This window comes from Sorex araneus, chromosome 1, assembly GCF_027595985.1.
Source record: "Sorex araneus isolate mSorAra2 chromosome 1, mSorAra2.pri, whole genome shotgun sequence".
NCBI lineage: Eukaryota > Metazoa > Chordata > Mammalia > Eulipotyphla > Soricidae > Sorex > Sorex araneus.
In genome coordinates, this window is record NC_073302.1 from 239,712,511 (window position 1) to 239,729,951 (window position 17,441).

Sequence of the window (17,441 nt, forward strand, 5' to 3'; positions counted from 1 at the left end):
GCCCCTTCCGACCTGAAATTCAGAACGCCTCTGTCCACGTCTGCCCAGACATGGCTTCTTTGTGATTCCTGAGCCAGGCTTGAGATTCTGGGGAAGTTTTTGACTCAACTCCCATCTCTTGCCTCTGTGCTCAGGAATTGATTGCATCCTGCCCAGCTGTCCTTCACCTGCCAGCTCCTCTGGCCCAGCTGCTCTCTGAGCACTCCTCAGTGCTCAGGACTTACTGCTGACTCTGCATGCAGGGATCACTCCTGGCTCCCAGCCTCCCTGCCCTCATCTCTTTGAATTCCTCCTGGGTTGCATCCCATATGTTTTTGCATCTCTTCTTCTCCCTCGTTAAACTACCAGCCCCTTTGTGCTGGTGACCGTCTCACTTGCCCTATCGCCAGACTTACCAGCAGGTTAAGTGCAGGTAACTGGGGTGGGGGGGTCAGGGGTGCATGACCTGGCTCAATCTGGGCCTGGGGTGTGGATCGGGCATTCCCGGGAGAGAGGGTGTGACCTGGCCACAGACCAGAATATCCATCTGTGCCTTTGGTGCCTGTCACACGCTCTGCAGGTGTTAGTCGCCGCATCTCCATTGGGTGCCCCTCTGGCCACTGGCCATCTGGCCTCCTTCCTGGTGACATTTCCCTCTGCCCCTTTTCCTTTGAAGACATGATCTGTAGCAACACTATCCATGTCAAGGTCAACAAAGAGGAGTGGATGATGGGCCGACTGGGATGCGAGTTAAAAGGCAGGAAGCAGCACAGCAGACTGGACCAGGCTGGAGGGGATGAGCAAGGAGAAACGCCCTGCAAATGACTCTTTAATCCTTGTCTGTAGAGACCTGAAGTGGGACATGAAAAACAAACATTTCTCCTTGACAGAGAGGCACAGTTTGATAAAACAAATAATGGGCTTTGTGCACAGCCAGACCTCCTGGAAGGAGGGAAGTTGCTCTGCCCTGGGCATTCTCTTTGCCCCAGCATTCCCAGTGGGAGATGACAGTGGGAGGAGGGGGCCACCTCTGGGCTCGGCCAGGCACAGTCAGTGCATTGCATCTGCTAAGTGGAAGGTGAAAGGTGCTGATTCGGTTCAAAGCCAGATGAATGAACACACACACACACACACACACACACACACACACACACACACACAATGTTGGTGGCAAATGCAAGAGCCAGTGGAATGTTTCAGTATTTTAAAATTCAGAGTTGAGGGCCGGAGCTAGAGTACAGCAGGTAGAGCACTTTCCTCGCACATGGCCGACCTGGATTCAATCTCTGTCATACCATATGGTCCCCTGAGCACCGCCAGGAGTGATTCCTGAGTACAGAGCCAGGACTAAGCCCTGAGCACTGCTGGGTATGGCCACAAACCCAAAATAAATATATAAACCATAGAATTCATAGAGGAGAACAGTCATTGCTCTATAATTTTGATAATGTATTTCTTTATATATCATAGTTCTAATCAATTTTGATAGTTCTAGGCCAGTATTTAAGCCTTATATCATGTAACATCGTACAGATGGAAGTGAATCAAACTTTTAATGTTCTTCATCAGTTTTGGGGCCACACCTGGCAATGGTCAGGGGACCATGTGGTACCAGAAATTGACCTAGGCCTCCCACATGTGCTGCGTGTGCCTCAGCCTCCCCCCAGCCCTACCCTTAGCTGTCTGAGGGCTCTTACTTGGCTCTTGACCTCCTTCTTGTGATGGAAGTGCAGTGCCTTTCAGTTCTGTTTCATCGCCACCACATTTTTTATCTAGAGGATCTCTGATAGATTAAGAAATGGAAACTAATAATAGCAAACACTTAAAGCAAGTTACATTTACCAATTCATTACACTTCCCCCAAACTCAGGTAGTACGCATGTGATTATTGTCTCCTCTTGGGCTTTTTTTTTTTTTTTTTTTTTGCTTTTTGGTTCACACCTGGCGATGCACAGGGGTTACTCCTGGCTCTGCACTCAGGAATCACCCCTGGCGGTGCTCAGGGGGCCATATGGGATGCTGGGAATCGAACCCGGGTCGGCCTCATGCAAGGCATATGCCCTACCCGCTGTGCTATGGCTCCAGCCCATTTCTCGTCTTGTTGAGGGTGGAGAAAACTCAAAGGAGCTCAGTCGTCATCAGCTCATTATATACCGGATTCCGTTTCATTCAAGATTTGAACCCCTCTCGTGCCTCTCCTTTCTTTGATCTTGCCAGCAGAGGAAAGTGGGAGTGGGTGTGGGGGGTGGGTAGGAGGATGGGGCAGGGCCGTGAGGTCACCTGAGGTCAGCTCTCTATCCCAGTTGACAATGGAGTGCCAGAAATAGGAAATCCAGTGGCTTGCCCAAGATCACAGAGCCTGGGGGAGACAGATCAGGTCACTGCTAGACAGAACATGAGCTACAGGAAAAAAAGCTTTTTTATTAAGTGTATGCTTGGTTCGAAGAAGTCACCTGCACCAGTCATGTGGCATATCCATGATGGATAACTTGCTGTCCCGCATCTTTGCCTTTTCTTTCTCCTTGCCCGTTTGTGCTCTGTGGCTGGGATGACCTTGAGGGACTAGATGGTGGCCTGGCTGAAGTCCCTGGTTGATCTCTGCTGGCCACAGAGGCCAGGGGTAGGGGCAAGCAACAGCCACTTCAGGCTCTGGGAGCATCACTGGGCTCAGGTTGGTTAGATGGAATGGGGTCGCTACAGCTCTGCTCTGTATGAGACCACGAACAGTCCCTGACATCCAGCTGCTCCGGGGTGATCCCAGGATTCAGAGACTGCACCTCTCTAATGCAGCACTGCAAGAATCTCTGGCCTTTCAGGGGGTGGGGGACGGGGCTGGTAGGCTGCTGTCACTAGGAAGCATCCGGACACATCTCTGGGACTCAGTTCCCTGACTCTGGCTGCTGGTGGATTGGGCAGCTGTGAGTGCTCAGAACTTACTCCTGCCTCCACTCATGCACACCTGCCCAGGATAGGTGAATGGCACCCGGGTACACAGAGGATTTGGAGGACAAAGGCTGGTGAGTTAGCTGACCTCAGCAGCCTCATTAGGCCAGACTCAGGGTCTGCACCCACGGGGGCTGGGAGGACTCCTATCTTGAAAACTTCTAAACTGACGGATCCTTTTCTTCCATTCCTAGCCTGGGGACTTCTGGGTTCTGTGTAAATTCAGTGTCTTTGGATTTCCGTCGCCTGAGTAGTGAAATAAAGCTTTAGGTTGAGCAGATGAGACCAGGCCTTAGACCCACTGGTCCTCGCATAAAATAGCAAATATTTCAGACTGCGTGTGGTCTGCAGTTTAATACTAACCCCTTTCTTCTTTCCCATCCACCTTTTAAGGGCAAACTCAACAGGCTTTTTTTTAACGTGCATCCAGCAAAGGGCAGTGAGTGTTCCTGTTTATTGAGTGTGGACTCCATCCACGCAGGTGTGTGCAGAATGACTGCGGAATCCATAAACATCTTTAATAATGCATCAAATTCTAACATGCGCTAGAAGAACTAGATAACTGACGCATTTGGAGCTCACTGTGTGTGATCTGGGGGTGGTTGTGCGTAAGGTGGGGTGCAGGATGTGCTGCTGGAAGGAGGCCGAGGGGGCGTCACAGACCACGTCCCGCCTGGCACCTCCCTCTTGCAGTGACCTGGTGTGGAATTGCAGCACCACAGCCGAGATTTGACTGCCAGGAGCACAAATTAAGTCTGTGAGTCCGGAAATGCAGAAACCAAGACTGGCACATGCTTTTGGCTTCCTTCCTGCGGTCATCCCCACCAGCTGCCTCTCCCCTCAACCCCAAGCCTCTGTTGATGGGTACGGGAGGATAGGGTGGACCATCAGTGCCCAGGCCAGCGGTGGCGACTCACTTGTCCAGTGTGCCTGGGCACAGGTGTGGTGGTGACATTCAGGTGGAAAGAGTTCCCGGGTACACTTTGCCTTCCAGCGCATGGGTTGGGTGTACCCCTACCCTGCCACCCTGATGGTCTGTTCCTCCTGATGGGGCATCTGGGCGTTCAGCTGGGCCGGCACTCAGAGACTTGTCTTCACTACCTCCTGGGCTTTGGTTTTCTTACCATTACAGCCATTTCCCCTTTCCTGCTGTCCTGGAGCATGGGTACATGTGGAGTGAGCAGGGTTTCCTCTGCCCCCAGCCCCGTAGAACTAGGTACTTAACCTTAGTTTAAGTATATAACATTTAAACTGAGTTTCTATCTATGTAAATAATATTTTATGTTGTGTTTACTTAAGCATCGATTTGCTCGAGCGGGCACCAGTAACGTCTCCATTGTGAGACTTGTTGTTACTGTTTTTGGCATATCAAATACACCACGGATAGTTGCCAGGGTCTGCTGTATGGGCGGGATACTCTTGGTAGCTTGCCGGGCTCTCTGAGAGGGATGGAGGAATTGAGCCTGGGTTGGCTGCATGCAAGACAAACGCTCTACTTGCTGTGCTATCACTCCAGCCCATAATACATTGTATTATGTTATTTAAATTATACATTATATTTAAACAGTATATTACATTTTTGGGAGGAGGGGGGCTCACTCAGCCTTGCTCTGGGCTTACTCCCGGCTCTGTGCTCAGGAATCTCTCCTGGCATTACTCAGGGGACCGTATATTGTGGCAATGTTAGAATCTTTTTTGGCCACGTAAAAGGTAGAAGGGAAGCAGCCTACCTGTTGTACTATTGCTCCAGCCCTGGTATGTTATACACTTGAGTATTGCAGTCTCCCCTTCCCACCCCCACTTTTTAAATTATATTTTATTTTTAAAGTTACTGAATCACCATGGGTTACAGAGTTATTCGTGATTGAGTGTCAGACACACAGTGTTCGAGCACCAGCCCCTTTAGCAGTGTTTACTTCCCTCCACCCATGTCCTCAGTTTCCCTCCCGCCCCAGCCTGCCTCTATAGCAGGTGCTTATTTCATTTTCCCCTTTTAGACATTCTGGTTTGCAGTGCTGTTCCTGAGCGGGACTCATGAATCGTTTCCCTCCTTTCAGCACCTACTCTTCGTCCCGAGTGACCCCTTCCCTCTATCGTCTCCTCTGTGGTCCCTTCCCTGAGTCCTTTTGTTCCCTGTTACCCTGAAAGAGTTCGAAGCTGTGTGATAGAACTGGCACTCATGTGGCCAGTGCCACCAAACAGTAAGAGATTGGCAGGAGGGTTTCTTGAATAGGACCCGATTTCATGTTCGTGAAGGTCAAAGCAAAATGATGCTTGTGGAATAGATGACTTGGTCAAAAAGTGAAGAGCCCTATAACCGAACGCGACAGTCATCATCATGGTGACTAAGTTGGGGAGGTGGCAGTCGGAGGTAAGTTCGGGTGTGCAGGAGAAAGGGCTGTTTCAGCAGCTGAACTTGAGAAGTTGATGGATCTGCGCAAGGCACCATTAATAGGCAGGCCATGTGGTATTCCCTGGGAACTGGGTGCCTGCGGGCGGTTTTCTTTTCAGCAGTTTAAGAAGTCACGTACATAAGGTCTATGCATTAAAAGCATAAATTTAGTGGTTGTTATTTCCCAGGTGGGTGACCATTGCCACCTTTTTTTGTTTGTTTTTGCTTTTTGGGTCACAGCCAGCAATGCTGAGGGGCTACTCCTGGCTCTGCACTCAGGAATTACTCCTGGCGGTGCTCGGGGAACCATATGGGATGCTGAGAATCGAACCCAGGTCAGTTGCATGCAAGGCAAACGCCCTACCCTCTGTGCTATCTTTCCAGCCCCTCCATTGCCACTATTTTTTAATGGAATTTCTCATTCATTCCCTCCTCCTCACCCCGTCACCAGCTCCCACAAACCAGTTTGTGGTTCTCTTTGGGGGTTCCACAAACCCCCAAAGAGAAAAAACCAGTTTTTTCTCTTTGGGGGCATTTGTATAAATGAATAAACACAGTGTGTGGCCTTTTTTGACCTGTGTCTTTCGCTTACATTTTCAAGGTTTGTCCAGGTATGTTTCTCTTTCCCCTGTATGATCTAGTGATATTCACTGCAGATGAATGGAGAGTATTTTGTTTATCCATTGATGAGTTGAAGGGCATTTGGGTTGCTTAAGCATTTGTGGCTGAAATAATGGTGCTAATGAACACTTGTGTGTATTATTTGGCTTTTGGGGGACATTTTCTTTTGTTTACGTTGGGAATGTACTTAGGTATATGATTGTGGGTCATGTGGTAAGCAATTAATTTTAATATTTTGGGGTAAATTTCTTGGATTTTTTTTTTTCCTGGGATGGTGGTAAGCTACTTTTGTCACATGTTTCAGTGACATTAAGTGCATTCACAGTGTCAGGACATTTTGTGGTTGACACCACATACCTTATAGGATCATTTGTTGTTGTTTTGATGCCACAACTAGCAATGTTTCCAGCTCAGTACTCAGGGGTTACACCTGCCAATGACGGGGATTGAACCCGAGTCTCCTGCATTCAAAGCAGGTGCTCCAGCCCTTTGAGCTCTCACTGTCTCTTTCTCTTACTTTCTCTCTCTCTCTCTCTCTCTCTCTCTCTCTCTCTCTCTCTCACACACACACACACACACACACACACACACACACACACACACTTTTCCCAACCTATCTTGTAGGCATTGATGCATGTCTTTAGCCCAGAAAGAGGAAGTAGTTTTGACTTTGATGCAGCCAAGAGGTGGGTTAATTGGGAGTCAACCCACTGGGGTTGACTAGGAGCTAGATAGAATAAAAAGTGTTGGGCCCCAAACTCTAGGTCCAAATGGTACAACTGTTGCTAAAATGACAAGGAACAGTTGGTGGGTGGGGGGTGTCACATGACAGGGCTGCCTGAGAACTGAGACTAGTGGCACTCGTGACATGGGTTGCTGTTACCTTGGGCATCATGAGTTCTGATTTTGGAGTCCCCGGAGTTGGTGGCTGTGTAGAGACAGACTGTGCTGGGCATGCGTGCTTTTGTGTGCCTGTGTGTATTTAGACAACATTGTTGTGGGAGACCTCCCTTTGCTCCTGTGCCCTCCTCTCCTGCCAGGCAGTGTCTATCCCTGGGGCACTGCATTTGTGCCCTTCAGCCCCTTTGTGCTGGCCTGTGCCCTCCAGGCTGCACTTGCCTTTGACTGCTCCCCGCTGCCTCTCTGGGCACTGCTCTGAAGTCCCCTCCTTCCCTGCAGCTCCCGTCGGCGGAGACCCTGTCCTTGCTGCATTGGGCACGTGCCATGAGTGGCCCTCTGTGTTCCAGAATCGGGCCACTCTCCTGGCACACTCTGTATCTTAATAGCCTCTTGAAGTGAAGTCACAGAGGCGCATCCAGGAACCCAGTTCAGGGGAGCTGCCACCTGCCCCCGCAGCATGTCACGCAGGTAATTCTGTGAAAATATCCATCGTGTCACCAAGAGCCAACATTCCTGGGCCATGCAGTGCCCCTCAAATGAAGCGTTGCTTTGATGTAGCAGCTCCCCTGCTGCTGTGCTGCTCCTGGGCCCCTCCATTGCTTGGCACAGACCTTTGGAAATGCCAGTGTGGAGCCGGTGCAGCTGGCGGACAGGAGGAAAGGAAGAGGAACTATTTCTGAAATCGCATCGTTTTATTCCGAGAGAATCTCCCAGACTGGATTTAGGTGGAAAGTGCCTGATATCCCCACACACAGTCTTTGCAGCAGGGAGGAGGTAGGGGCGAAGGATCCTTTGCCCACGCTCGTGCCACTGTCCCGTGGTGGAGCCAGGACAAGAGCCAAAGCAAAGTCTTTCTCAGACCTCTGCCCCTTCCTTCCACTGCATCTTACCAAGTCAAAGGATGGGTTCCTGTGTCTAATTAAGATTTTTCTGTAATCTCATCAGGGCCTGTTGCCCCGGGGACGTCTATTGGCAGTATGGGGCATCATAATGGATTTAGCACTAAAGCTCTGAGGTGTGAGCCAGGCTGCAGTTTCTGCATGCTTTACACAGCAGCCTTTTTGCTGTGAAACTGCAGGGTGGGGTGGGGGCTTAGAGCTGTATATACTTCGAGGGCTTCGTTTGCATATTAACTGTGCATATGGTACCTTCAGGGAGGGCGTGGGTAGGCCGTGGGCCGCACCGTCAGGCCTCGACATTACGTATGACTGTGTTGTCCTTAGCTTATTCCTGGCTTTTAAGAAGTGTTTGTTGTTGCTGGGCCAGTGGCAGGAGTCTAAGGATAACTGGTGAGCTCACTGGAAGCCTCTGTGTGGGGGGAAGTGAGTGTGGGGACCCGCCCTTGCTGCAAGCGCGCGCGCCCTCCCTGCCCTGCCCGCTTCCGGCAGGAATCCGTTTTCACTTGTACCGTCTGAGAGCATTTCTGAGGTAGGCAGTTGGCTGGACCCTTGACTCTTACAAATTAGGACTTCCTTTCTCCTAGTTCTCATGTCTGGGGAACCGGAGAGAGAGTACAGCAGGCACGTGGCTTCCCTTGCATGTGACCGACCTGGGCTGGATCCCCGGTGCCCAGATGGTCCTCTGAGCCCCTTCAGGGTAATGCCTGAGTGCAGAGGCAGGAGTAAGCCATGAGCAGTGCTGGGTATGTGCCCCCCACCCCTCCCCACCCTGGCCCCCCAGACAAAATAAAAGCGATTCTCACACGTGGGTAAATGACCTTGGTGGTGAGCTGGGCATTTCTGAGGGGAGAAGCTGCCTCTTCAACCCGTGAGCCCACCTCATCTGTGCTCTTTCAGAACCCTAGGGGAGATGTGCCCCCCTCCCAGACACACACACACTTAGTTCCACACTGAAGCTGTGTTTTTCGTAGCAAAACTTTCAAAAGGAACTTTAATTTTAATTAAACAATCAATAAATTATTTATTAATAAACAAATATCAATTTATTAACATCTATTGATAAATTATTTATTAATACCTAATTAATAAATAAATTAATAAAATAAAATTAAAATTTAATTTAATTTTAATGTTTAATTTTAAAAAGTATCAGCTTAAAAATGAAGTGTCAGCTCAAGGTCCCCTCCTTCCCTTCTTTCTAGCTTTGCATTCTGTGATGCACCACCAGGAGCAATCCTTGAACACTGAGCCTGGAGTAACCCCTGAGAGAAAAAAAAAAAAGTGAAGAATCTGGATTAATAAGTAAAATTGGTCCAAGTCCATTTTCTTTTAACTGCCCTCAGCCCCACCCCTAGACTTATTTTTTCTCAGTCCTGATTTGGGGACAGTAAAGGTTTTTGTGAGACATGCAAGGGTGCAAACCTTTCCTTGTGGCCCTGTGCTTATTTGCAGAGATTATTTGTGATGAAGTGTTCCTCCTCTCCGTGTGGTACCTGGAAAGTCTCACATCCTTCCCTGGGAGCTGGGGGTGTTGGTGGGCAGGGCCCTTTAGTGGTGGTGTTCGTCACATCCTGGTCGTGCTGGCCAGGGTGCTCGCATGTCTTCTAGCTGGGGAGGCTCTCTTGGATTTGCACCCACCTGGCTGTATCTCTCTCACTCTCTCTCTTCCCTCTCTCTTTTGCTCCCACTCTCTTACTTGCTCTCTCTCCCCTCTCTCCCCACCTTGCTCACTCTTGCTCTTGTTCTCTCTCGCTCTCCGCTCGTTCTTGCTTTCTCTCTCACTGCCTCTCTCTCTCCCCTCCCTCTTTCTCTCCCCTCCCTGTCTCCCCTAATACACGTCGCTGTCAGAGAAGAGGAGGCCACATGGCTTTGCCATTCAGACCTCACCGCTGCCTCCTTCCAGCGTTCTCACACCTGCCTGCGTCCCCGTGGGAGATGTAGGGGCCATTCTGGAGCATCTTAGCCCTCTGCAGGAGACTCAGGTCTTGCTTGGCATCAGGAGACGTCATGGCAACCCCTGGTCGCCTGGATCTGCACTCCCTCCTGATACCACCTGCCCTCCTGACACGGGCTAGGGGCTCCTCTCATTTCTAAGTGTCTCTGGGAATTGTCATCGGAGAGACACGTGCACTGCCGCCATGGAGTATTCTATCCATTCCTTCCTGAAGAGGTGTGCTCACTGTCAGCGCTGCCCAGACAGCACCAGTCATGTCCAGGTCACTCACTGCCCTGCCCCAGGTTCCAAGAACTACATCTGGACAGAAGGACCGTAGAGCAGCCTGTTCAAAGGAGGAGTCGCTAGCTGTGTGGCAGAGCAGTTGGGCGTTAGTTAGGTTGAATAAGCTGGACAACATCTGTAATGGCTCCTATCCCTGTACTTAATGGGAAGCTCGCACTCCTTTCCACAACTTGTTTGTTCAGTGGAAATGCGCGGCCTGATGTTCTGGGTTGATGATGTAGAAACTCCCGCCTTGCTGGGTGGCATAGACACGCGTCGGCACGCACCCTGTGCACTCCCCGGGGTCCTCTAGGGTGGTGTCGGAATGCTGTTCACATTATCTATGAAATAAGTGAAATCGAATTCTTTGGGTATGAGATGTGGCTTTAAAAATATTTTTAAAATGTCAGCCCCATGATTTGCAGAACCATGATAACAGTTTCAGGCATACAATGTTCTCAACTCCACACCCACCACCAGTGGCAGCATCCGGCCACCAATGACCCATGGCTTCCTCTCACCCCCGCCAGCCCACTGTCTTAGGAATGGAGTTGTTCTGATTGAATGATTATAATTTGGGTCACTTGTTCACAATAGTGTTGGCGCTCATGAGGGTTTGGGGGTGGTGGTACTTTATTCACTTCTTTTAACCAATGACTATTTTAAATCTGAAGGAAGGAACAAATCAGCCGGAGCATTCTTGGGTTAAAGAACAGCCGTACTATGGCATCTGTTTGCTCTGCATTCCAATCTCGTTAGCCCCCGTGAGTGCATCCACATTAATATATGGCAGACCTCTCTTTAGGGCTGGTTGGTTGAGCAGCATTAACTGTCTTTATACCATGACAGGAATATGTGAGTGGAGCAGGAATCAGTTCATTGCACCTGAAAGGGTCCGTGATGAGCTGGGCTGTGCTCATGCGTCAGGCAGCCTTCACAGCTGCAGTTCTCAGATGGTTTGGGTTCATTCTTAAAGACAGCAGATGACCCCCCCTGACCCCTGGAACTTTTCATTCATGTAGATTGTGTCCACACCATCATCTGATGGCAAATTTAATTGTAGACTGACTTCAAATATTTTTATGTCAACTCATGAAAAGCTAACAGTCATTTCATATTGACCAAGCATTATTGTTTTCAAAGATTTTTTTAATTGAATCACTGTGAGATAGACCCTTACAAAGCTGTTCATGATTAGGTTTCAGTCATACAGTGTTCCAACACTCTCTCCCCCAGTCCGCCTCTATGACAGGCATTTCTCTCTGTGTCTGTCTGTCTGTCCATCTCTCTCTGCCTCTCTCTTGATCTCTCCTTTTGGAAATTATGGATTGCAGTACAGATGCACTGTAGCACTGTCATCCCATTGTTTGTTCATTGATATGCTCAAGCGGGCACCAGTAACAACTCCATTGTGAGACTTGTTACTGTTTTTGGCATATCAAATATGCCACGGGTAGCTTGCCAGACTCTGCCATGTGGGCGGGATATTCTCGGTAGCTTGCCAGGCTCTCCGAGAGGGACAGAAGAATCGAACCCAGGTCGGCCACGTGCAAGGCAAATGCCCTACCCGCTTGTGCTATCACTCCAGCCCAAGGTTATCATGTCCCTTTACCTACTTTCAACACTCAGTTCTCGTCCAGCGTGATCATTTCCAACTACTATTGTCATACTGGTCACTTTTCTATCTTATCTACCCTCCACCCCACACATACCACTGGCCGATTCCAACCATTGACCAGTCCTCCTAGCCCCTGTTTTCCCTAGCTGACCAAGCAGCATTTTTATCAAAAAGTAACTATTTTCCAAAACAAGTAAGTGGCATTGTTTTATTAGATCTCTAATGAATGCTTAGCTTACTAGATGGCCACAGAATTCTTTTTTTTTCTTTCCAAAATCTTATTTTGTTAAAGCACTGTGAATCACAAAGTTACTCGTAGTTGGGGTTTTGACATACAATGTTCCATCACTGACCCCACCACCAGTGTCATCTCCCCTCCACCAGGGTTCCCAGGTTCCCCTCCAACCCCCACTCCGCACCCCAGCCCCAGTGCATATGTCCTTTTTAATGAATGTTTTTCTGTCCTACAGAAAACAGGTAGATAACAAAAAGTGGATTTTCTGGATCATATGGTAGCTCAATTTTAAGTTTACCAAGAACCATCCATATCGTTTTCCATAGGGTTTGAATGAGGCAGCGTTTCCACCAGCAGTGGATGAGTTCCTTTTTCACCACACCCCTGCCAACACAGATTGTTCTGCTTATTTTTGATATGTGCACTTCTCACTGATGTGAGATGATATTGCATTGTCGTCTTAATTTGGATTTTCCTAATAATAGTGATGGTGAACATTTTTCATGTGCCTGTTGATGGCCATCGAATTCTTAAGTCTGCTATTGTGTCATTCACTCTAGATACGCTCTTTTAAAGTATGTGAAGAAAATATAGCCTCCCAAATGTCTACTTGGAAAAAGAGCAGTTCATCATACCTTTCCTGGCAACTGTGAATTTTCTGTTTTGGCAGTACCTGGGAATGCACGGGCGGGAGTTGGCTTCATGGCGGCCTTGGAAGCCCTATCCATGGGCTCTTCATGCCCTAAGAGAGTCTGTTCTGTGCTTTGAATCTTCTCTCACCCCGGCATGATTCCATTTCACTAAGTTGCTATTTCATTGCGTAATAAAGCATTTCCACACATGGACACTTGTTTCATCAAGCAACATAGATATTTCTACATAACACTAACATATTACCAACTGTGACACCAGAAATCTAAGTTTGGGGAAATGGTCAAGAACTTGGTGCTATGTAAATTTTCCAGTTTTTTTTTTTTTATCTTAAAACCTCAAGTTTTGTTGCTCTCAGCAAAACCTGGTATTTTTCTTTCAGATTCTGCCCCTTTATTCCAGGAGTTTCTTCCGAAGCTGTAGATCCTGGCATATCTTGGCTGTCACTCATTTCCCCCAGAGTAAAATTCCGTTTTCAAGACTGGGTCTCAGGATTTTGATGAGTTCTCTGCTGCTCCCCAGTTCGTGACCATGTCCAGCCTTATTCCCAACACGCTTGGTTTATAATTTGCTTATGTTGTTTAGTGGCTCAAAATAACAACAACAGATTATTTTAGAGTGTTGGAGTGTGGGAATCTTAAATTGGCCGGCCTGGGCGCAAACTGGGGTATGAGCAGTTGGATGCTTCCCTTCATAAGCGAGAGGTCGGGGAGCAGAGGGAGGGCGAATGAGGGAGAGAGACAGAGACAAAAAGAACAGAGGAGGGAGAGAAAGACAAAGAGGAAGAGGGAAAGAGAAGGAAGAGGGAGAGAGGAATGGAAGGTAGGGAGAGAGGGAGGGAAAGATGGAAAGAGTCAGAAGGGAGGGGAGAGGGAAAGAGCAAGAGCAAGAGAGTGAGAGAGTAAGAGAGTGAGAGAAAGAGTAAGGACAGAAAGACAGAGAGAGAGAGAGAGAGAAAGAGAGAGAGAGAGAGAGAGAGAGAGAGAGAAAGCACCACAGAGCTCAGTTCCTTATCTCCAGCAGCCTTCCTTGGCTGCCCACATGGCGAGCCTATGTTCCCTGAGAAGGATTTCCTCCACTGCCTCCCTCAGACCAACTCTCCTGTCCTTCAAGGAAGAGAGTCTTGAGGTCAGCCAGTCGGTAACCCAGATGGTCCCGCACTGGTACGGCCTACCACCCCTTTCCAGACCACTCAGTGCCTTCTCAAAGTGAACACACAGGAAGTACCCCCAGGTCTCTGCTGCTCCCCTGGACGGGTCCAGCCTCACCAAATCACCTCAGAACTGTGTGTGACTGCTGTTGTCCACGCCTCAACTCTGTCATTTTCATCCTGTTCCCTCCCTGCTCTGATTGAGGGGTGAGTTGGCTCTCAGCCTGGGTCAGCACGTGAATTCTCCTCTAAATCCTGCGTCCTCTGTCTTCTCAGGACCGAGCCTCTTGGAAGAGTCCCCAAATCGGCCCCCTGGGGCAGCCAGGCCAGGGCATTTTTTGGGGGGGGGGTTCTGGACCACACCCGGCGGTGCTCAGGGGTTACTCCTGGCTCTCCACTCAGGAATTATTCCTGACGGTCCTCGGGGGACCATATGGGACGCCAGGGATAGAACCCGAGTTGGCGTATGCAAGGCAAGTGCCCTACCCGCTGTGCTATTGCTCCAGCACCAAGACCCGTGGGCGCGTGGGCTGCCCTCTCACTGCTGGTCAGAGCTCCATCCTATACTCTGCATTCTGGAGAGACAGTGGGATGCTGACCATCTCGGACCTGTGAGGCTGACCTGCGTTTTTGATGCTGTTAGCACTGTGTGGTGGTTTTTTTCTGTGTGATGGTGGCACCCTGTTAGTGTCGTCAGTGTCCTGCTCGCGAGTCACCAAAGCTCCCTCACCATCTGCCTCAGCAGTGAGGCAGAACCTTTGGTCTTGATAAACAACGAGGAAGTGTGTGTGTGTGTGTGTGTGTGTGGTGGGGGGGTGTCGCCTTTCCCTAAGCTTGGACATTTTCACAATGGATCGTGGACAGGGATGACATGATTGTGTGGGATGCAAGGTGAGAGAAGGTGTGGCTCAGGCTGACCCAGTGGCATTTCTTGTGCTGGCTATGTGTGTGCTGCCGCTACGTTTATGCATCTTCAACTTCGGCTTTGATTGTGAATGTTTTTGCCATGGTGATAATCCCCTGAGTTCACGGTGAGGTGTGAATCATGTTCAAGACATTCATTAGGTCTAGATTGTGGCTCTCGTGGCGGAGCACCTGGGTGCAGGTTTCCAGCACAGCAGGCCCCCTGGTGGCCCCAGAGAAGGCTCCAGAGCTTTCATGTACCTTCCTCTGGACCCTTGATTTACCCATCCGGGTCCTGCTCTTTTAGTTTGTTTTTGTTGTTGGTTTTGGTTTGGGGACCACACCCGGAAGCGCTCAGGGCTGACTCCTGGCTCTGAGCTCAGGAATCGCTCCTGTGGCTTGGGGGACCCTGTGTGGGGCACAGGGATTGACCCTCGACTCCTCCACGTGCAAAACCCGAGCCTTGCGTGCTGTGCCACACTCGGGCCCCAGGGTCATGCTCCTGTGTCATCTAGTTTTGAGATAGGACCGTCCCTTTGGAGAGGTGATGTGGTTGAGTTTCTGGGCCAAGAAACTCAGATTCTTGAGTTTCAGTGATTTCTTGATTCTTCAGTTCTCCCAGATTCCCTCGATAACCCCTGCTGCATGGGGGTCCGGGCCACCCAGCTCCTGTGTCAGGACCCTCCCCACCCTCGTCCCATCTGAGGTTACTGTGTCCGATCAGAGCCTCAAGACCTGGAGGTTCTGGAGTCTCACGTCTCTTCCTTCTTTGCAGGAGCCTGAAGCCCCTAGAGCCCCTCCTGAGATCGGTGCACGCCGGGCCCCGGCTGATCCTCGGGCGTCAAGACCTCCCGCTGGACCCCGGTGCAGTCTGCCTGTGGCCGGGCCTCTCGCTGTGCTGGGAGAATCCGTCGTCTGTGGAGCACCATCATCGCTGGCCTCTAAGTGAACTCGTGCCTTAGCCCACGCCTGTTGTCTCCTTAAAACTTCTCAGCCTGGTCCTTTCTGAGGCTTGTTCTTCAGTCCCTGTGGGCCCAGCAGGAAGCAGGTCTGTCTGTTTTCTTGGGGAGGTGGGGCAGGGGCTAGGGGTTGGTGTCTTAAATTCCCACACTTCGTGTCCTCCCTCTGGCACTGCCTGTGAGGGTCTGGTGAGCAGGGAGCCGCTGCTGGACCCGTCCCAGGGCCCCCTAAGTCCTGCGGCAGGTGTGTCCCAGTGCCACAGTCAGGGGTCTTGAGACTCATGGATGCTGGCGTGGCGGGCGCTGTGCTCTGGCCTTAATTTTCTGCACTTGGGAGGGGTGTGGGTGGGCTTCAATGTCCTTTCTGCCCCGGGCTCTCCATCTTGTTCCTCTTCGTCTCACTCTTCTGCTTTGTACTCTTGGACTCCAGAATTCTCCTGCCCCTTGCTCTGGGGTGTCCAGGCCCTGGCTCAGTTGCTGTAAGGCAGCCCGGAAACTCTGGGGGGCGCTGGGCAGGGAAGCTTGGTGAGAGGGTTGGGAGGTCGAGGCTATTCATGGGGGCACTCTGTGCTCCTCCCCCACCCTGTCTTTAAGAGTGGCCTCATCTTTTCTAATTTTTATATTTGTGTTTGGCACAATGATATAATTCTTGGCAAAAACTCATGATTACAACTTCATTTTTATTGTTAATATTTTTTTCATCATGAAGAAAAAGGCAAACTTGTCAAGTTGTATTTGCCTACAGGTACCGTGTGTGTGTGTGTGTGTGTGTGTGTGTGTGTGTGTGTGTATTTGGGCCACACCTGGCAATACTCAGGTGTTTCTCTTGGTTCTGCATTCAGGAATCACTCTTGGCCATGCTCAGGGGACCATAAGGCGATCAAACCCAGGTTGGCTGTGAGCAAGGCAAATGACTTACCTGCTGGACTGTCGCTCTGGTCGCTGCACATTTATTTAAAAACCTCACCTTGGGGTCAGAGAGATAACATAGGAGTTAAGGCACTTGTGTTATGTGCAGCCAAGCCCTATTTGATCCATAGAACCCCATATGGTCCCCTGAACCCCACTAGGAGTGATTGCTGGGTGCAGAGCCAGGAATAGGTCCTCAGCAACAGTAGGTGTGTCCCACTGCTCCCCTCTCTCTCCTCCTGAGGAAAAAAGACCTACTATCTCCTGACTTTGATCTCTTTATCTCATGTTCTTGTACTTGTTCAGGTCAGTCACCATCTCAAGTCTGAGGTTTTGGCTGTTTTGAATGCGCGCATAGGGCCTGAGCCATGGTAACAGCGAGTAGGGCATTTGCCTTCCACATGGCCAGCCGGGGTTTGATCCCCACACCTCTAAGCATCTCCAGGAGGATCTCTAAACACAGAGCTCGGAGTAAGCCCCCTGGCCCACCACCACCAAAAAGAGAAAAGAACAAAACGAAATCATGCATTAACAAGCAGCCCATACCAGGGTCTTCCCCAGGGGGACGTGGGGGCTGAGGCAACAGGACAGGGCCACACAGAAGCATCTTGGAGCAGGTTTTCTTAAGATAGAAGGAAGCAGGCAGGAGCAACAGTGCAGTGGGGAAGGCATTCGCCTTGCTTGCAGCCCACCAAGATTCAATCCTTAGATTCCCATGTGGCATATGGTCCCCTTAGCCTCAGGAATTCCTGAGTGCAGAGCCAGGAGTAACCCCTGAGCATTGCTGGGTGTTATCCCCAAATCATACACATGCGCGCACACACACACGCACACACACACACACACACACAGCCTTTATATTGGGGGCTGGAATGATAGCACAGTGGGGAGGGTGTTTGCTTTGCCTGCAGCCAGCCAACCCAGTTTGCATTCCTGGCACCTCATATGGTCTCCCAAGCCCTGCCGGAGAGATCCCTGAGCACAGAGCCAGGCCCCAAGACAAAACAAAATCTAGGACTGTGTTTTTGTTGCCTGCTTTGTCCATGAAAATGGGCCTGAGCCTC

The 17,441-nt window shown here is 50.0% G+C and overlaps 1 protein-coding gene across 5 annotated transcripts in view; it reads left to right on the plus strand.

Annotated features, from left to right (window-relative positions):
- SLC7A1 (solute carrier family 7 member 1) overlaps positions 1-17,441 on the plus strand; it is a 64,846-nt gene that overhangs the window by 17,813 nt on the left and 29,592 nt on the right. For 4 of the 5 annotated variants that reach the window (XM_055140976.1, XM_055140978.1, XM_004604549.2 and 1 more), the window contains exon 2: positions 15,285-15,557. The gene's annotated coding sequence lies outside the window, so the exon portion shown is untranslated. Of the gene's footprint in view, positions 1-5,553; positions 5,650-15,284; positions 15,558-17,441 lie in introns of those variants that run through there. The other variant, XM_055140975.1, reaches the window with a different exon arrangement.